At 33.5% G+C, this 23,440-nt stretch overlaps 1 protein-coding gene across 1 annotated transcript in view; it reads right to left on the bottom strand.

The window, feature by feature from the left end:
- LOC143442514 (uncharacterized) overlaps positions 1-23,440 on the bottom strand; it is an 83,156-nt gene that overhangs the window by 53,939 nt on the left and 5,777 nt on the right. The gene's annotated exons all lie outside the window — the stretch shown is intronic.

The raw sequence follows: 23,440 nt of genomic DNA on the forward strand, positions 1-23,440 counted from the left end.
TAGGGGTATGCTTATTTGGAAATTTATCAAAGTGGTTCTTGTATTTAGGCACAGTACACTTAAAAATTCACTTGAATTATCTAAAGGGAGACTTGTATTCAGTTTCATGATGCTACTTACTGCATAATACAATGCATGTTACATGTTAGCAATAGTAAACTAATAGAAAGAGAAGTTTATTTTAGAAAAGTAATGTCCAAAAATATAGACATACAACAATCATTTCTATGTGTCTGCATACATGTGTGGTTTTATTCAGAGACTCAGTTTGTGTATATAAATATATTGTCTATTCAAGAACTTACAGAATTGTTAATAAGATGTCATTATTTTGTAAATATTTAAATTAATATTTTATGTCATATAATGTGTTAAAAATATAACTATTACATACAGTACATTAGAATTACCTATAATATCTATAACTTTCAATCAATTGCCACTTAATTTGAACTCTTTTTATACACACATAGCCAATTTTGCACTGTTTATATGTAGTCAGATGCAGAGAGATCTACAGGAGTATTAGTAGCTTCTGATGTTAAACTTCTCTGATAAATATTACTTTCCCTCTGAAACCAGTTCATCAATTGGCAACAACTACTGAAGGTTTTTTCCATCCCAAATCTGATGCCTTCCTGTAAAGTTATCCTCATATTTATCTTTAGATTTTGCACATGTATTTGAAAATTTAAGATTCCTGCCTGTTTTTATGCTGAACATCTGTGAGAAGCACATATATAACTGAAAACAAGAAGCTCCAAAGACTCTCATATACCCTCAATGTCACAAGTGAACCAACCTTCTGACAAAGTTCCCTCCTGTACATTATATACTTTCCAATTATTCCTAACTTTCTTTCCTTTGAGAAGCAGTAACTTTTATTTACATGTTTAAATGTATACCACGGTTTTCATTTTGCATTGCACATGTATTTTTAATGTTAATGACTGAAAATTTATTATAGTTTGAAATACCATATGCTAACAAATAACAGATAGAGTACAGTTATTCAATTATTACTAAAATATAACATATGATAATAGTAAGAATTATTTTACTTTATTCTACAATGTCCATCATTCTATTGTACTTCGGATTATCTAGGTCCTTTCTAACACAACCCTCTTAGTGGTATTTCCCTCATTTTCTTCCAATCCTTCAACTTGTATTTTGCATGCTTGTGTCTGTATTTGTTTGTTTTGTTTATTTTTTGTGTCTTCTTTTTGTATTAGTGGCATGGTGTTCACATCTTAATTTTTTTCTACATGTCTGCTGTGTAATTTCTATTATATAACTGGATGTGAGAGTATTTATAACCAATAAAGTAAACCTACATTACTTCACATGTCAGGTAATGTTATGAACTGTTAAGGAAAGCTTCTATGTGCTAACTCTCTGAAACAGTATAATACATAATAGTTTTTATATGCACCGAAATTTTCTACTGTTGCTTTCAGCAGAAATGTTAAATTTACAGCACCAAAAGGTGAGTTACTAAACTGGTTAAACTGCATAAAATTTACAGTGGTCTGTCTAACCATGACTGATGAATACACAAAATACAACATTATTTTCAGAGTTAGACAATATTGCAGAATGTGTGCCAAGAGATTATAAAATAAACCAGAATAGGACAATGGCACTTTGCAAATTGTCTTTTGTGTAACATATATAATCTGTATATGTAAAATATCAAAACCATAGTTATCTAGAAAGCTTAACATAATGTTACCACAATTCATGTATTAATGTGCATCTGGACAGCACAGGAAGCTCCAAATTCAGTACAGTAATTTCAGACACCTTTCAAAGAATTGTGAAATCAGTTTACTTCTATAAGTATGAGCACTCCAGTTTGTTATCTAACACATAAAAGTAATTACAAAAAGCACACATTCACACAACTAACACTATCTACTGATCACACTTAATTTATGTCTCAAAACTATGAAATATATGTTCAAAACTGAATATATATGTGTATATATATACATATATTTGCATATAGCAACAATTAATGAAAATGGCGTGAACTTTAAAGAGATACAATAAACTGTGTGGGAAGTATAGCAGAAAGAAAATTAAAATTAAAATAATTATATTAAAATCCCTAAAACTACAAGAAATAATTCAAAAATATTTCCAGTAATATAGATATAAAGAACATCTGATACCCTACTTAACATTTGCAAATTCAAACCTATATAGAATTTCACGAATATTCTTTCGGGGAAACAAATGAATTTATTTGGATAATTTATAATACACAAGCAATGGGTTATTTACTATACTGTGTATCTTGTGACTAAAGTTTGCACCACAAAGGCATTATACAACACAAAGTATGGCATAGCAATAGGTACACTTGAGAGCTCACTTTTAGCATCTTTCTTGGCTAACATACTCAACTCTTTTCCTAAGGTCACATAAAGATAGATTTGAGTTGCTTAGAAATTGTAGGGACATATTGATGCTCAAGTTCTGTCATTTATTGGGTGACTGTGAATAATTAAAAATCCAACATTAACATCAATATGTGAAACTAAGGGGGAAAAGTTCCTAAAGTCCTCACTCATAGATAAAATTGTTTAGACAAATATTCTCTACTAAGGAGAGGGGAATAAATATTTTAGGAACTTATCCCAAGAAAGATTATTCTAGGATATATTACTATTTAGAATTGGTACACACACACATACACACACACACACACACACACACACACACAGAGAGAGAGAGAGAGAGAGAGAGAGAGAGAGAGAGAGAGAGAGAGAGAGAGAGATTGATTGATTCCAGGTTCACCCTAAGTAACTGAAGAGTATATTGAGCAAACTTACAGAACATTGTTAATTTGTTATTTTCATGGCTGTGTGTGTTCAAAAAAATGCTGCCCAGGAAACCATTACCTCACAGGGATGATGACTTTATTATAGATAAAACAACAGCACCAAGATCCAATACTTGTCCTTGGGCTATATTTTATAGCCTCTTAAAATCCTATACTCATTAATTATAGATTTCTCTACAATAAATAATATGAGTATGTGGACACTAGAGTGAGGATCTCATGGCATTTCTTGTCATTTAATGAGGGGATGAAAACAAACTTCAAGCTTAGCTAAAGTATCTATTTACCCGGTGACACAGTTGAATGACAAAGATGGCTTTTGTTTGCCTTGGAATAGAGGACTAGACACTGCTTGATCTGTTCCTATATTTTTCTTGCCTTTTCAGCTCCCTCTTTTTTCATGATTCTCTGAGCATTAGATCGTGTTAAATAAATGACTCGTGATTTTCACACACTGCAGTGGTTTACTGAACACTGAAAAATATTTTTGATACCATTGTCTCTGGATATATGAGCTATCTTACAATGAGAATATACTAATTCATTATTTCATCCAAGCCCCTCTTCTAAAACAATCAGAAACCTAAGAAACAGAACAATTCTTTTGACTCAGTCCAGGAATGGAACCAATAAATTTGATAACAGAATTTATTAATTTAAAATCCTTCCTCCAAGGAAGCTGAGAAAAAAATGACTATTAAGGCAACCCAATTACTATGCTGGACATTTTCAATTTGAAGCATTAGGGCTTAAGTAATTATCTGTTTTTAAATATGTACAATTTCTACAAAAACAGGCAAAAGGAATTACGTTTCCCATTCAAGTTGTTAGGAATGATTACATAATAAATTTTCAAAAATTCTAATACTATTTCTGCATTTAAGCATATTCAACGAATACTCTCTGCTTGTTTATTCAGATGCACATTCCTCTTTAATGAGCCCTAAAATCTGATAAATCCTCAAGGTTTAGTATCATGTTAGATACATAAAAGCAAAAAGAATACAGATGTTATACAGAAAAAAAAACAAATTACTAAGCCATACCCCTATAGTTAATATAGTTAATATAGTTAATATGCTTAACCATAGAGTTACCAGGACAATACAGATGGTAAATTTGGTAAAGACATTGATAAGGACATATTATGTCCTAAACAAATGTTAATAAATTCAGTAATAATGAGATAACAACATTAAATATAGTTCACATTTGATATTGTATGATAGGTTCAACCAATTAGCAGAACCTGATTCTTTCACATATTAATTTTTAGATGAAATTAAATGCAACAGATTGCCCCTAGGTTATGTACAAGAAAAGAAACTCAAATTTTATAAAATTACCTCAGAACTCACAAGATTTACAGGATGATATCTACTAAACACAATTGAAAGAAATGGTCAGTGATACTAAATAGTGATTAAGACATAACAATACAATTAAACTAACATACATCCTATGACTCATGGACACTGGGTGATGGTTGAAAACATTAGTGTGTTAAGATTCAAAGTCAGAAACACAGACTAAAAGAAAAAATGTGTTGTATTAAGATTTGGAGTATATGCCGAATATTGCGTTTTACTGATCTTAAAGAATGATGTATGCAGATATGTAAGTTTGAACAGAGAATTCTCTCAGTGGGAGAAATTATGATGAAAAAAATTAAGTATAAAATATGAACAGTAGTAGAAAGTAATGTTTTTAAAATACACAGACAAAACTAGGAAAGTTTACAGTGAGTTTGATAATCTAAACCATCTGTGACAGAGGCCAAATAGTTTGTCTCATTGGAGGCTCCTAGGTCCAACCATTTATTTCAGCACACCTAAACAAGAGTAACTGAAAGAACAAAAAATTTAAAAGGGGCAGTTATCTGAGTGAAGAATAGAAACAGTAATAGGGCAGAGCATACTAGTTTTCATGTGATATGATGAATTAAATGGAGAGGGAAATGAGAATTTATTTTAAAATATAAGAGTAAATATATAAGAACAAAACAAGCAAAATACCACGAGAATATCAACTTTCTACTTAAAAAATATTATAAATAAATATGATTGTTTAGATATCCACATATTCTTCAAATGGAAATTCCATATTTGTTCTGCAAAATGTTTCTTAGAATGCACACAGATAATCTAATAAATATATGCAGAAAACCATAACAAGTCAAAACACAGAGTAAGAGTGGAACATTATCAAAAGATCATTAGGAAAAACAACTTTTGCACTTAAATCTCAGGGAGCATTTTGGAAGTGAGACATAAAAGATAATAAAATCTATGATATGAGGACTTTTTGTATAATTATGTCTTCTAGATATGCTAGTAATTATACTATCCAAGTTGATTTTCAAAATATTTCAAGAACTTAAATAATGCTTAAAGAAAGAGATACAGTTTTCTGGAAAGAAAACAACCAATTGGTTATCCATCAGAAAATGATCAGCACTAAAATCTTACATACATAATATTATTCAAAGTGAAAGGTTATATTAATGGTTTTTAAAAACAAACTTGTACACTTATACAGACATATGCATGTAATAATAATTAAATGTAAACAATGTATATGAAAATGGCCAAAGAATAGTGTTTTATAATTTAGGAGAGAGAAAGATGAAAACTGTATCAAGATCTCATAAACCAAGGAAAAATTAGAAAATTAATTTTTACCACATATAGGTGAAATCGCCATCAACCCCTCACCATCTATACGGTTGCATGCATCTAGACATTGGATTGAGTGCATGGACAAGAATAGATCACTTAGGGCAAGGCCTGTAAGAGCAAAAGAGATTTGTAATTCCATAGGAAAAACAACAATATCAAACAAGCAGACCGCCAAAAACACCCTGGTACTGAATTACCAAGAAATGGTACACTTTGGAGAATCATGGTTTCAGATGGATAAGTAGCAGAAGATTGTTTTTTTTTTTTCAGGAATCACTGGGATGTGAGTGCTTCAGTCCTGTAGAGGCTCGAGGATGTTGGGTAGGGGAATGCTCCGGAGCTGAGGAAGGAATTGTCTAATGGATGAGAAGCAGTCTCATAGAGGCAGTGGGAGGGAAGAGAGGATAAAGGATTTTTGAAAGGAAAACTGGGGACGATGATAAAATTTGAAAGGTAAATAAATAGCGTAATAAATAAAAGAAGGAAAAGAAGAAAACTTCCAAGGTAATTGGCAAGTTTATTGGGAAAACTTAGAGTAATTTTAGTTTGCTACTTTCAACGCTGTATGTGCTCAGAAAAAGGCTTCCCAGAAAATCATTATAGAGCAAGGGTGATGAATTTCTTATAGATTACATGACAGAGACAAGCTCCAATACTCATCCTTTCTCTGTGTGTTCTAGCCTCTTTGTCAGGGGCATCTCTGACTATACACTAAAGGCCTAGAATCAGCCATAGACCCGAAGACAGTGGCAGGCCTAACATGCATACCTGCTAGCACAAAATCTTCGGTCTCTGTGGAAAAACACTAGAACAGATGGCTAGAAGCTATTGTAAACAAACAGCTTTGATAGACAGTTGCCAGACTACTCATAGACCTTGTAAATAAGCAACCTTGGGTAAATAGTACCAACTTAGATTAGGACAAATGAATCATAGGTGGAGTCATAGTGGCCTGTCCTCTGAACCTTCACTCAGCTGACACACTGTTCTGGAAGATATCTGAACTCCCCCTGAACACCTACACTCCTGTGTCATCCCCTTTCCAACATCCTGATTTTGTGTATATAACCTGAGTGTGAAAAAGTAGAAATTACTGTTTGATCAGCCTATAGACAAGCCATCTTCTTTGTGTTCGCCTGCCCCCCATCTTCTCTTTCAAGTGACCTCCCCAGATTCCCTGCTGGCCAGGACACCTTTTAAAGTGCTATTCTCAGTAATTACAAATTTTCCTACAATAAATTGTCAGAGCAGGTGAATACTAGAGTGATGATCTCTTACCATTTCTTATCATTTAATGAGGGGATTAAAATTAACTTCAGGCCTAGCTAGGATGTCTATTTACCAGGAGACACAGATGACTGACATAGATGGCTGTAGTTTGTCTTGGAATACAGGACTAGACAATATTTGATCTATTCCTATATCTCCTTTATCCTTTTCAGCTCACTCTTTTCTCAAGATTATCTAAGTATTAGATAGTGTTAAATTATTGACACATGATTTTCATGCTACAGTGATTTACTCAATGCTGAATCACATTTTTCATTGTCTCTGGAGAATCTGTATTGAAAATCAGTTGGATAGGTTTTTTTTAAGTAGAAAAGCAAAGGTGAGGCAAATGATGAACATTAAGTAATGGACAACTGAATTAAAAGACATGGAATATAGTAATAGCTTATTAGAATAAACACGAATGTGGAGAATTTTATCTCATACTTCATTTAACTAACCAATAGCAGGCATTAATACACTGCAAAGTTTGCCTTCTTTATTCACAGGTGTTTGATAAGTGAACTGTAAAACTAAACATCAGTTCTTACATCTTACAAAATAAACATTTAATCCAATAAGTACTTTATTTTTATGTAAAATCTTTAGACCTTGATTGAACATTACATCAGATGCATATTGACTTGCAACTTCTAACACTGAAACATGCTAGATTCCAAATGACTATGATTTGAGCTTAGTGTTATCTTAGTGGTACCTATAGAGGATATATGAGCTATCTCCCAATGACGATATACTTTTGACTAGTCCAATAATACATTTAAGCACCCTCATACAAAACAATCAAAATCCAAAGAAACAAAGCTTTCCTTTTGATTCATTCCAGGAATGGAAGAAATTTATTTGATAACAGATTTTATTGATATAGAATCACTCTAATTAATCTGAGAAGAAAACTACTATGAAGGCACCCTATTACTATGACAGCCGTTCACCATTTAAAACATTAGTGCCTATATGAGCATGTATGTATCTAATGTTACCTATAATAAAGCTTCCATTTGTGCCTAGGGACTGCTGCTTGGAATCAAGGGCTGGCAAATGCACTCCAGGGATGAACACTCATAATCTTCCTATGCGAACATCCTGAGGAGCTATGCATATTTGGAAAATTTTTACACTAGATCATATATTATACACATTACAACTTAAAATAACTACACTTGAATTATATAAAAGTATACTTGTTTCCAGTTTCATCAAGTTATTTACCACATTAAACCCTGCATGTCAAATTATAGTAATAGTAAACAAATATGAAGAAGAGTTTATTTTTGAAAACGTTCAGTGGCTGGGAGAACACTCTCATAGAAGAAGGGGAGGAAGGTGGTATAGGGGGTTTCAGAAGGCAACCAGGAATGGAGATAACATTTTAAATAAAAATTAAAAAATGACCAATAAAAAATAAAACAACACCGGTATCCAAAATGTAGATGTACTATAATCATCTTTTCTTTGTGCAAACATGAATATTATTTTTTATTCAGAGATGCACATTGTACACATGAGTATGTTGTCTATTTGAGACTTATAGAATTTTTATGAAGATGTCATTATTTTTTAAACATTTATCTTAGTATTCATATGTCATATAATGTGTTAAACTACAATCATTATATACAATATATCATGTTTATCCCCAGTATTTATAACTAATAATCTTTCTAATACACACTCATCTGATTTAGCACTGTTGGTATGTGCTTAGATGCACAGAAATCTAGAGGAGAATGAATACTCTCTGATGCTAATCTTCCCTGAAAAATATTACTTTCCCTCTGCAAACAGCTCATCAATTGACAAAAAAACTACTGAAAATATCTTCCATCCCAAATCTGATGCCTCCCTGTAAAGTTATCCTATTTTTTTAACTTTAGATTTTACATACTTGTCTGAAATTTTAGATCATGCTTGTAGTTATGCTGTTCCACTGTTAGCAGCACATGTTACCTGAAGACAAGATGCATCAAAGACTCTCTTATACCCTCAATGTCACAATTGAACCAAAATTGTGATAAATTACACTCCTGCACTGAATATACATTCCAATTATCCCTAACTTTCTTTCCATTGAGAAGCAGTAATTTGTATTAATAGGTTCAAATGTATAACGTGGTTTTCATTTTCATTGCACATGGTTTGTTAATGGCTGAAAATTTATTATATTTTGAAGTAACATAGAGAGGATTAGCTAGGGTTTATTGCATAGCCATAACCTATTAGTAGAAATCTGTATAATTAATATCAAGATGAAGATATAAATTCTTAAATGGCACCAATTTACTTTGTTTACAAATTTTAAGGTTTTCATTGGCATGAGCTTCTTAGTGATATAAGAGTGAGATGAATATTGTTACTCTCATAGGCATTGTACCAGTATAACACACTTAGGAATACAAAGCTTAGACCCAGTCCTTCTTCAACTTTTTTAACTGATTTGAGATGGTCAGCCTGTGAGTTAAGGGACTATAGCAAATTCATGACTTGGAGTTTATTATAAGGGTGTTCTCTATGTTTTATTTAGAAATAGCTGAGTGGAGTTAACAGGCAACAGTCCAGATTACCTTACATGGATAGCTGGTTTTCAAAACATCAGAAATCCTTAGAATTGACATGACAAACATTTCAGTATTAATGTTCATTTTCATTAGAGACCTGTCTGCTCCGGACAGCTTCCTATGTTAAATTCTAAGAAGAAATTGAGCATCCTTGGAGTTACTCCAGTTGTGGTGAGACAGCCACTAGGCAAGAATTGCCACTTTCCTTCTACAGACAAATTACTGTCCAGAAAAGGACACACTTGCAGAATAGTCGACGGATTATATCTGCCTAGACAGAGTAATCAGCCCTTAATAATTCTGCAGCACTAAGGTCTGTCAGATGATCCTGGGCCAGAAGGGAGAAGAACAGATGCTCCAACGTTTTGAAGTAGAGCGAGTGTCCAGGTGGTCAGAGGTCTCTATAAATTGGCTAAGTTTTAGAAGCTATGCTTTGTGCTTCCCACAATTATAGTCAACTCAGTCATTCTGGATTTCTGATGGGGTTGAAAACTTATAGCTATTTACTTTGAGAGAAAAGATCTGAGTGTATGGTCATCAGCTGACATTCATCCTAAAGCCAAGGAAAAAGCCAGGTTCAGAACTAAGTGTTTTAGTTAGGATAGATGACAGAGGTGCTGGTTAGTCAACAAAAGGATGGACTGGGTATTAGGACTATCTTGTACCTCACTGGTACAAATAGGCATAATTATGCTCTAATTGTATTTTGAGAGAAAAGTTTCCTTTTAACAGGAAGGGTGATGTGTAGGAGGAGCTAAGGTGGGAGGAGTACTGAGAGGAAGAAAAGGAGTAAGAAGAGGAGAAGAAGAAGGAGAGGAGAAGCTAGGTGATGAAAGAGAGATAGAGGGGGGAGACAGGGAAGCAGATGTTCATGTATCTCCACCAGTCAAAGATAGTTGATATATCTAGGTTGGGTAGTGGGTTACACCTCTGATTGAACAATACCAAACTTATAAAGCCTATGATTAACATTTCTTAAAAAAATGTATAAATGCAAAAAGGAAAAGGGGGCATGGGATAGGGGTTTTCTAAGGGGGGGGGATGGGGAAACGGGATGGTATCTGAAGTGTAAATGAAAGATCTAATAAAAAAAAAATTCTGACCCAGAAATGTTCCTGTTTAGAAGAACTTCAAGGACAAAAATAGAGAAGAGACTAAGGGAAAGGTGGTCTAGTGTTTGGCCCAACTTGGGATCCATCTCAAGTGGAGACTCCAAGGCCTGACACTGTTACTAATATTATGATGTGCTTACAGACAAAGGCCTAGCATCTGAGACACCCAACAAGCAGCTGACTGAGATAGACTCAGATACTAACACTCAACCATTTGATTGAAGTTGGGGACTTCTGTTGTTGAGTTGTGTAAAGGCTGGAAGAAGCTGAGGAAAAGAGAAACCCCATAGGAAGACCAACGGTCTCAACTAATCCAGAGTCCTGATATCTCTCAGACACTGAGCCACCAACCAGGTAGCATACAAGAACTTATGTGAGGCCCCCAACACATATACAGAAGAAGACTTCCAGGTCTGGCCACAGTAAAGATGTGCCTAACCCTGGAGAGACTTGGGGCCCCAAGAAGTGGGGAGGCCTGGTGGCAGGGACATCTTCTTGAGGACAGTGTGGAAGAGGAATGTGATATGAAACTATGTGAGGGCAGTATAGAAAAACAGAAACAACAACTGGACTCCAGAAAAGAAGTAATAAAAAATGGGGTATAGAGACTGGCCAGGCAGTGGTGTAGCAAATCTTTAATACCAGCACTTGCTGGCAGAAGCAGACAGATCTCTGAATTTGAGGCCTGACTGGTCTATAGAGCAATTTCAAAACAGCAATGTCTACACAGGGCAACTTTTTCTTGAAAAACAAACAAAATGTATGGAGTATAAATGTAAGCAGAGAGTTCTTTAAAAATAAAATACAAAGAGCTGAAGAATACTTTTTTTTTTAATGTTCAACATTCTTTGTTATCAGAATATGTAACTTAAAACTATTTTGATATTTTATTTTCTCACAGTAAGAGTCATTAAGATTAATAAAACAAGTGATGGATGATGCTGTCAAGGGTTTAGGGAAATGGGAATACTTATTGATTGCTGGTGGAAGTGTAAACAACTACATCCACTATGGAAACTAGTGTGTCAATTCCTTAAGAAGCTGAGAATTTATCTACCTCAAGATCAAGCTATACTAGTCTTAAGCCTTGTATTCTTGATATTGCTATAGAAATATGGTTATCCATATTCATTGATTTGTATTCATAATATTCAGAAATTGGAAATAGCATAGATGTCTATCAACTAAGGAAGAGTATATGAAAAAGTAGTACATTTACACAATGGAACAATATCCAGCTGTGAAGAAAATGAAATTGGAAAATGGCCAAACATATTAATGGTGATAGAAATATTATCTTGACTGAGGTTTCATAGAAATATAGAAAGACAAACTGTATGTTTTCTCTCATAATCAACTCTAAAACTTTGGATTTCTATGGACATATTTGAAAATTGCTTGGAAATCAGGAGAACAAATTATTGATGGAATAATTGTGAATTATAATTGGCCAGCACTAATTTAGTAACTTGTTCTTGGAATTCCAGGGAGATGTGTGCACATGAGTCAAATAAAATTTGTCATAACATAAAAAAAAAAGAAGTAACATATGCTCTCCAGTAGCAATGATAGAATACTGATATTTAATTATTACTAAAAGAATAACACATGATAATAATAAGAATTATTTTACTCCCTTCTATAATGCCCCTCATCCAATTGTGGTTCTGATGTTTCAGGCCATTTGCAAAACAACCCTCTTAGTGATATGTCTCTCATTTTCTTCCATTCCTTTAACATTTGCTTTGCAATTTTTGCCTTTTTGTTTATTTACTTGTTTGTATGTCTCTTCTGTTGTTCTATTAGTGACAAGGTGCTCATATTTCTATTTTTATTCCATGTCTGTGTGTAATGTATATTGTATCGCAGAGTGTGAAAGAATTTATGACCAAGAAAGAAAACCTCCATTACTTCAGATATCAGCTAATGTTATGAACTGTTAAGGAAAAGCTCTACCTGCTAACTCTGTTAAACTGTATAATATAACAGTTTATATGTATAACATTTTTTATACCCACAAACAAATTGTAACTGTCATCTAGAGTAGAATTGGTAATTTTGCAGCAGTAAGGGTGAATTACTGCACAGTTTTAAATGCAGAGAATTTACAGTGGTCTGTCTAACCTTGACTAATGAATTCACAAAATATACCATTATTCCAAGACTTAAACAATGTTGCAGAATGTGTACCAAAAGATTATAATATTCATCAGAATAGGACATTGGCAATTTGCAAACTGTCTTTTGTGCAACAAAATATCAAAACCATATTTACCTAGAAAGTTGAATATAATGTCACCATAATCCATGTATTAATATATCTGGAATACCTAAGAAACTCCAAATTTAGTACAGTAATTCAGATACCTAAAGAAATATTAGATTATGATATAAATTTTTATAAGGAAGAACACTCCAGTTTGTTATGTAACACTTAATGCCCATGACAAAAAACACACATTCATTCAACTAACACTATATACTGATTACATTTAGTTTATATCCCAAAGATGAAATCACATTTAAATGTACATTTGTATATAACAACAATTAATGAAAATGGCATGAATTTTAAAGAGGTCTAATAATTTATTTTGAAGGAATAGAAGAAAGAAAATTGTATAAAAATAATTATATTAAAATCCCCAAAACTACAGGAAATAATTTAAAAATGTTTTCCAGTGGTAGAGATATAAAGAATATTTGACTGTCTACTTAACATTTTCAAAAAAAGTACCTATGTAGAATTTCACAAATATTCTCTATGGGTAACAAATGAGTATATTGTGCTAACTTATAAAACAGTCAGTGTGCTATTTACTGTACTATGTATCTTGTGACTTAAAGGTTGCACCAAATGTCGTTTTACACACACAAAGTATGACACACACATAGTGTATATGTATGTGTATGCATGTGTATGCATATGTATATGATGTAGATGTGTATATAATATATACATACATATACATATAGGTAGATACGTGTAGACATATGTTATATGTGTGTGTCTGTGTGTGTGTGTATATATACATATATATATATATATATATAACTCTAAGATTATTCATCTGAGAATATTATATATAGTATAGACACAACACATAGAGATATTCACACACACACACGCACACACACACACACACATAAACGCGTCAAAAAAACCCCACTGTGTTTGTAGAGGTAATTATTGTGAAACTAGATGTAATGGGCATGATATGTACTGGAAAGGAATACTAGACTTGATATAAGTAAACTAGAGTGTTCATTTATGCAATAAAAAAAGGCATAGTAAAATTTCTTGTTTCAATCTATGTGTATTTTTAAACTCTCACATAAAACATATGCACACAAAAAGGCCATCCTCCCATACATATTCAGATGGAGTCATGATTCCCTCCCTATGTGCTCCCAGACTGGTGGTTTAGACCCTGGGAGCTCTGCTTGTTTGGTATTGTTGCTCTCTTCATGTGGCCACAAACCCTTTCAGCTCCTTCAGTCTTCTCTCTAAGTCTTAGGTGGGAGATAAAACCTGAAATGTAAATATGATATCCAATAAAATAATAGAAAAAATTTAAAAAAAATTTAAAAAAGAAAAATGTGTGTAAATCTGAAGTCTAAGCAAATTTTACTATTTCTAGTTGCAGCGTCCTTCTGAGATCATTCAGGATAAGAAAATTTGATATATGATAAAAAGCACTGGTTTCTCTATAAAACTGATACTGGTAGATGACTCAGCACAGTAAATTTGCATTTTATGGCAACTGATGGATCATATGTATCTGCCCACCTTATATTCAGTGAAAATATTACCCAATTTTTTCTGCTTTGTGCCATGTTTTGGAACAGAGATAAACATGACACAGAAATCATTCTTCATTCTTTTCTGATAACTTTATGTTTATATAAATGTTTCCAAGTCATGTGAGAAGCATGACAGTTGCACACTGTTCAAAGAAATAATAATGAAAGTAGTACTCTTTACCTAGAAGTAAAATTAAACCCTCCAGGAAATATTTGGGGACACCCAGTGCTTGGAAAACTGCAAAAATTATTAGATTTTCTCTGCCTGGAAATAAAAATAGTCGTACACTCTCACCTTTATTTTCCCTTTAAATTAATATAAATATTTTAAGATTATTTTGTCTGCCTATAGGTAGTACTGTATTTACTCGTTTTCTTACAAAAAAAGATACAACTCAGAGAATATTAGGAGATAGTTATGTACATATGTGCTTGTATTTCAGAGTTTTACATTTTTCTTATTTTTATAATAACTTTATGAAAATATTTTGACATATCTACAAAGTGGTGGAGAAACTAAGAGGAACCACACAGGTTATGGTGGCCCATTTCCTTCTCATATATCTTAAATACAATAATTCTGGTAGTTATCCAGTCAAGAGAAGTGTTTGTGATCTCATCTGTCCTGACATGTGATCAGAGAAAAGAATGTAATATCTGCATGACACAAAACACTACCACATTCACATTCACTACAGTAATTTTTCTTTGGTCATTTAAACTGTTTGTATTTTCACATGGTGTCTTTGCTCCCGGGCCCCTGTAGCTCAAACTAAACAATGGTATTTAATAATACCCTTCCTTGAAACATTAGTTTACCCATTTAAAACTTAGGAACTCAAAAATAAAACCCATTTAAAAAAATTTTAGTTCATGCTAATTAAAGATGTATTACACTTTAATTACACCTAATTCCAAGTACCATGGTTAATAAATTTATCACTGATTAGTAACTCATTCCACTTCAAATAGTCAAGCTCAGATAAAAATTGTGGCACTTAGGTTCCACCTCATTGGAGGATTTTTCATATATCTATGGGATGATCTGGTATAATCTGACAAAAGACTCATCTTGTGTTACTATTAAAAATCCACACTTCATGTTCTGGCTTCATCTTGGTTCAAAACAAATACACATTCAAAATTTCCCCATGTTAGTCATTTGTGAAAATAGTTTTACCTAGAGATTTAAATCCATGGAAGTTTAAAATTTCATATAATCCAAGCAAGAATTAAGAAATATGAACAAAGAACTGACAACAAATGATTTGGCATAAGTGAGAAAAAGAAATACTCACTGTTGTTGTGATAGTAAAGTAGTTCAATATAGTCAGAAATCAGTAGACAGATATATTAAAAAGCTAAAGATAAATACCATATACTTCAGTTACATTACTCCTTGTTATATATCCAAATGTAGTCAACAGCCTTATGCATGGTTATTTCCATGAATATGTTTACTAGTTATGTATACACAATACACAGGAAATGACAACAACCTAACTATGACTCTGTTAGAGAAAGTATGGTGAAAATAAGAGTAAAAGTAAGTGTTCAATGTGAACAGTGGTAGAAAATAATGTTTTATAATAGACAAAAGTAGAAAAATTCATAGTGAGTGTTGTAATCTAAACCATCTGTGACAGAGGAAAAAATAGGTTGTCTCATTAAAGGCTCCTGGGTCCAACCCTTTATTTCAGCACACCTAAACAAGGGTAACTGAAAGAACAATAGAATTTAAAAGGAAAGTTATCTTGGTGAAGAATAAAAAGAGTAATAGGGCAGAGCATACTAGTTTTCATGTGATCTGATGGATTACATAAGGAGGGAAAGGGAAATTTATTTAGAACTAATGTTTAGTAAATATAGAAGAAAAACAGTCAAAATATCAGAATATCAACATTCTACCTAAAAAATACCTATAATAAATAAACATGATTGTAACCACATATTCTTCAATTGAAATTTCCATATTTGTTCTGAAAAATGTTTCTTAAAAGGTACATAGAATATCTAACAAATAAATATAGAAAACCACAACAAATCAAACACAGAGGCACAGTGGAACACAGTCAAGAGATCATTTGATTTAACATCATTTGCATCTAAATCTCAGTAGTCATTGTGGAAAAGGGACAAGAAAGATGATAAAATATATGATATAAGGATATTCTCTGTAAGATTATGTCTTATACAAATGCACGTAATTATATTAAACAAGCTAATTTTCAAAATATTTCAAGCACTTAAATAATGCTGACAGTAGGAGATACAGTTTTCGGGAATGACAAATAATAACCAGTTGGTTAACCAACAAAAAAATGATCAGTCCTAACTCATACATACATAACGTTATACAAATTAAAATGTCTGAATTTATGTTTTTAAAAATGAACTTGTATATATATATATATATATATATATATATATATATATATCATAACATATAATAATGAGCAATTTGACAACACATCTGAAATCTCTAAAACAAAAATGATCATATATACCCAGGAGGAATAGAGAGAATGAAATAATTAAAATCAGCCCTAAAATCAACCAAGTAGAAACAAAAAGAAATATAAAACAAATAAAACCAGGATCTGGTTCTTTGAGAAAATCAACAATATAGAAAAACCCTTAGCCAGACTAACCCGAGAGCACAGAGAGATTATCCAAATTAATAAAATCAGAACTGAAAAGAGAGATATAAAAACAGAAATTGAAGAAATACAAAAAATCATCAGATACTACTTCAAAAGACTATACTCAACAAAACTAGAAAATCTCTATGAAATGAACAATTTTCCAGACAGATATCAGGTACCAAAGTTAAATCAGCATCAGATAAACCATATAAACAGTCCCATAATCCTTAAAGAAATAGAAACAGTCATTAAAAGTCTCCTAATCAAAAAATGGCCATGACCATATAGTTTTGGTGCATAATTATATCAGACCTTAAACCAATTCTCCTCAAACTGATCCACAAAATAGAAACAGAAAGAACACTACCCAATTTGTTCCATGAAGCCACAATTTCTTTTTTTTATTTATTAGATATTTTATTTACACTTCAGATGCCATCCCCTTTCCCCATTCCCCCCTTAGAAAACCCCTATCCCATGCCCCCTTTTCCTTTTTGCATTTATACATTTTTTAAAAAATGTTAATCATAGGCTTTATAAGTTTGGTATTGTTCAATCAGAGGTGTAACCCACTACCCAACCTAGATATAACAACTATCTTTGACTGGTGGAGATACATGAACATCTGCCTCCCTGTCTCCCCCCCTCTTTCTCTCTTTCATCACCTAGCTTCTCCTCTCCTTCTTCTTCTCCTCTTCTTACTCCTTTTCTTTCTCTCAGTACTCCTCCCACCTTAGCTCCTCCTACACATCACACTTCCTGTTAAAATGAAACTTTTCTCTCAAAATACAATTAGAGCATAATTATGCCAATTTGTACCAGTGAGGTAAAAGATAGTCCTAATACCCAGTCCATCCTTTTGTTGACTAACCAGCACCTCTGTCATCTATCCTAACTAAAACATTTAGTTCTGAACCTGGCTTTAGGATGAATGTCAGCTGCCGACCATCCACTCAAATCTTTTCTCTCAAGGTAAATAGCTATAAGTTTTCAACCCCATCAGAAATCCAGAATGACTGAGTTAACTATAATTGTGGCAAGCACAAAGCATAGTTAATAAAACTTAGCCAATTTATAGAGACCTCTGAACACCTGGACACAGGCTCTACTTCAAAACGTTGGAGCACCTTGTCTTCTGCCTTCTGGCCCAGGATCATCTGACAGACCTTAGTGCACCCCGGATCCTGCCGGAGACATTCTGGAGGCCCCACGAATCCCACAGCCAGCGTTAGGTAGGAAAACCCACATACTGCCCTGAGCACATAGCTGGGTGCTGTGAGTGCTCAGATTCCAGCAGATACCCCCCCTCCCTGCCCCTGCAGGCTAGCACTCCCTTTCTGTCCCTCATCCCTCTTCTGGATCTGAGGGCTGGACCAGACCTCTCCCTGGCCAGCCTGCTGGTGTCTGCACCCCAGATCCTGCCAGAGACATTCTGGAGGCTCCAGGGATCCCACAGCCAGCATTAGCTAGCACCCCCTTCTGCCCATCTCCCAGATCTGAGGCCTGGACCAGACCTGTGCCAGGTCTGCTGTTGTGTGGACCCCGGATTCCGCCTAAGACATAATGGAAGGTCCACTCAACCCAGAGCCACAGAGGAACAACTGAACTCAGAGCGTCAGACAACATATCCTGAGATATCCAAGAGGAGACACTGCACCCAGAACAGCAGACACCTAGCTGGACTGTCACCTTGGAGGCACCATATCCTGAGGCATCCTAGAGATACCACTGTAATCAGTGCAGCTGGGAAAAATCACAAAGAAATCTGGACCCCTAGAAGACCAGACACAATCGAGATAATTGGAAAGGCAGGCTTCAATCAGAGACAGAAGTACAGGTAGAACTAGTGTTAACCAGATGGCAAAAGGCAGGCGCAAGAATGTAAGCAACAGAAACCAAAGTTACATGGCATCATCAGAACCCAGTTCTCCCATCATAGCAAGCCCTGTACACCCCATCACACCAGAAAAGCAGGATTCAGAATTAAAATCACGTCTCATGATGATGATAGAGGACTTTAAGAAAGACATAAATAACACTCTCAAAGAACAGATAGAAACCCTTAAAGAGGAAACACAAAAATCCCTTAAGGAATTGCAAGAAAATGCAACCAAACAGGAGAAGGAATTAAACAAAACCATGCAGGATCTAAAAATGGAAGTAGAAACAATAAAGAAATTACAAAGGGAGAATACCCTGGAGATAGAAAACTTAAAAAAAAAAAAAAAACAATCAGGAGTCATAGACACAAGTATTACCAACAGAATACAAGAGATGGAAGAGAGAATCTCATGTTCAGAAGATACCATGGAAAACATTGACACAACTGTCAAAGAAAATGCAAAATACCAAAAGCTACTAACCCAAAATATACAAGAAATCCAAGAAACAATGAGAAGGCCAAACCTAAGGATAATAGGAATAGGTGAGGAGGAAGACTCCCAACTTAAAGGACCAGTAAATATCCTCAACAAAATTATAGAGGAAAACTTCCCTAACCTAAAGAAAGAGATGTCCACAAATATACAAGAAACCTACAGAACTCCAAATAGTTTAGACCAGAAAAGAACTACTTCCCACCACATAATATTCAAAACATCAAATGTACAAAACAAAACAAATAAAAACTTAAAACAGTAAGGGAAAAAGGCAAAGTAACATATAAAGGCAGACCTATAAGAATTACACCAGACTTCTCACCAGAGACCATAAAAGCCAGAACATCCTGGACCAATATCATACAGACCCTAAAAGAACACAAATGCCAGCCCAGACTACTATACCCAACAAAACTGTCAATCATTATTGATGGAGAAACCAAAATATTCCATGACAAATCCAAATTTACACAGTATCTCAACACAAACCCAGCACTTCAAAGGATAATTGGTGGAAAACTCCATCACAAGGAGGGAAACTACAACCTAGAAAAAGCAGGAAAGTAATCTTCCAAAAACCATAAAAGAAGGTAGCTACACAATTTCTCTCAGACTTAAACCACACAAATACTCAACAAAGAAAGCAAAGTTCAGACCAATCTCCCTCAAGAATATCAATGCAAAAACAATCAATAAAATTCTCACAAACTGAATCCAAAAATAATCAAAAAATTATCCATCATGATCAAGTAGGCTTTATTCCAGGAATGCAGGGATGGTTCAATATAGTGAAATTCATCAATGTAATCCACTATATAAACAAACTCAAAGAAAAAAAATACATGATCATCTCAGTACGTGCTAAGAAAGAATTTGACAAAATTCAACACCCCTTCATGGTAAAAGTCCTGAAAAGATCTGGAATTCAAGGCCCATGGCTAAACATAGTAAATGCAATATACAGAAAACCAGTAGCCAAAATCAAACTAAATGGAGAGAAACTTGAATCAATCCAACTAAAATCAGGGACAAAACAAGGCTGCTTACTCTTTCCTACCTATTCTCTATATTACTCAACCTCCTAGCCAGAGCAATTAGACATCAAAAACAAAAAAACAAAAAACAACAACAACAACAAAAAACAAAAAAAAAAAAACAAAAAACAGTCAAAAAGGAAGAACTCAAAATATCACTATTTGCACATGATATGATAGTATACTTAAGTGACTCCAAAGCTTCTACCAGAGACCTCTTAAGCCTGACAAACAACTTCAGCAAAGTGGCTGGATATAAAATTAACATAAAATAAAACATTAGCCTTCCTCTACTTAAAGGATAACCAGGCTAAGAAACAAATTAGGGAAATGATACCCTATATATTAGTCACCAATAATATAAAATATCTTGGTGTAACCATAACCAAGCAAGTGAAAGATATGTATGAGCAGATCTTCAATTCACTGAAAAAAATTCAAAGATATCAGAAAATGCAAAGATCTACCATGCTCATGAATTGGCAGGATTAATACTGTAAAAATGGAAATGTTGCCAAAAGCAATCTACAAATTCAACACAATCCCCATCAAAATTCCAATTCAATTCTTCATAGAGTTAAAAAAGTAAATTTGCATATTAATTTGGAATAACATAAAACCAAGGATAGAGAAAACTATCCTCAACAATAAAAGAAATTATGTTGGAATCCCCATAACTGGTCTCAAGCTGTATTACATACAGAGCAATAGTGATAAAACGTGCATGGTATTGGTACAAAGACAGGAAAGAAGATCAATGAAATAGAATTGAAGATGCAGAAATGAACCCACATACTATGGTCACTTGATCTTTGACAAAGAAGCTAATCCCATCCAATTGAAACAGGACAGCATTTTCAAAAACTGGTGCTGGTTCAACTGGAGGTCAGGATGTAGAAGCAGTCAAATCAATCCATTATCAGCTCCTGTACAAACCTCAAATGCACATATATAATTGATCTCCACATAAAACCAGCTACACTGAAACTAATAGAATTGAAAGTGGGGAAGAACAAAGCAAAGGTGAAGCAAATGATAAATTAAGAAATGGACACCTAATTAATAAACATGGAATATCATAATAGATTATGAGAACACAACTGCATGGGATTTTACCTAGTTTTGCCTTTCATTTAACCAAAGAATACAAGGTGATTCCTCACTGGATAGTATGACTTCTTTTATCAGAAGTATTTGTATATGTGAACCATAAAAATAAACATCAATTCTTACATCCAAAAGTATGGAAATTTAATCCAATAAATATTTTAATCCTATGTTAAACACTCATACCTTGGGTGAACTTGATGGGAAATACACATTGACTTCTTACTTCTGACTGTAAAACATGCTAGATTCCAAATAACTAGGATTTGAGCTTAGAGGTATCTTAGTGGTATCGATAGAGAATATGTGATCTACCTCCAAATGAGGGTATAATTATGACTAGTTCAATATTAATATTCTCAAGTCCCATATCCAAAACAATCAGAATTCTAAGGAAGAGATTCTTCCTTTCCATTCAGTTTCAAAATTGGATCAATAAATTTGATAACAGATTTTATTCATTTAAAAAATTTTCTCCTAGGAATATGAGAAAAATACTATGAAGTCGCCCCAGTACTATTCACAATTTAAAACATTAGGGCCCAAGCAATTATCAGCTTTTATATATGTGTACATTCTACAATAACAGGCAAAGTTTATTGTAATCTTTCCCAGTCAACTTGTTAGGCATTCCTTATGCAATACACAATGAAGTTTCCAAAAATTCTATTACAATTTCTGCCTTTAACTATGTTCAACAAATATTCCATGCTTTGTTATTCAGATGCACATTCTTTTCTCTTGAATGAGCCTTAAAACCTGATAAATCCTCAACATTTAGCATAATTTTATATGCACAGAAACAAAAAGAATACAGATGTTGGACAGAAAAACAAGACAAATTACTGACCTACAACTTTATAGTTAACTAGAGAGTTACCAGAACAATAGAGATGATAAACTTGGTAAACACTCTGATAAGAACATGTTATGATCTAAATAAATATTAATAAATTCAAAACTAATGAGGTACCAACATTAAATATAATCTAAGTATGATATAGCATGATAGATTCAACCTACTAGAAGCAATTAATTCTTTCACATATAAATATTTAGAAAAAATAAATGCAGTGTAAGCTCCAAGATTATGCACAAAACAGAAACTTGAATTTTATAAAATTGCCAGAAAAGACACAAAATTTGCAGGATGATATCTAATAAACATAATTGAAAAATGTTCAGCAATACTAAATAGTCATTAATAGAAAGCAATGCAACTAAAGTAACATACATGCCATGACCCATGGACATTGGGTGGGAGCTGAAAACTTTAATACATTGAGATTGAAATTCAAAAACACACAAAAAAAGAGAAAAGAAATTTTGTTATGTTATGCTTTTTCATTGGAGTGTGTGAAAAATCTTTGGTTATACTCTTTTTAAATAATTATGTATAAAATATGTACATATGAACCTATTACTGTATTCCTAACAATAACAACATAAAGCTCATTTAAGAATTTGTATTGAAATATAATGTTTAATATCTGAGACTTTTGATAACAGCAAGATGATGATAAAGGATCATTGCAGTGTTAGGGTTATAGTACTTTCAGAGGCCATTGGCAGAGTAGGTAAGGTGATGCCACAGAATGTTCTAGAAAGTCTTATGGTGTGAAGTGAAAATTATTTCCCTGATATAAAAATCCTTTACAGATCTGATGCCCCAAAGCAAATTAAGGAGCAACAGGTCTCCTATCTCTGTCAGAAACAGAAGGTTGACCTAATACATTATCCCTGCAGATGAAGCAATGACCAGAAGAAATAATAAATACCTTCTATAGCAAACAGAAGTGGTATCATTCATACCATGTGAAGAATCATAGCAAGTTACCTGACCATGCTGACATTTTTTTTTCACTTTCATCTGCAGATTTACAGAGCACTACTTCTCCAAAAAGCAGCTTGTTGTCAATCTCCAGCAAGAGGCAGGTACTGGCTGAGAGCTAGACAACAACAAGGAACATGACTGATTGTGTG

Source organism: Arvicanthis niloticus, chromosome 1 (assembly GCF_011762505.2).
Source record: "Arvicanthis niloticus isolate mArvNil1 chromosome 1, mArvNil1.pat.X, whole genome shotgun sequence".
Taxonomy (NCBI): Eukaryota; Metazoa; Chordata; class Mammalia; order Rodentia; family Muridae; genus Arvicanthis; species Arvicanthis niloticus.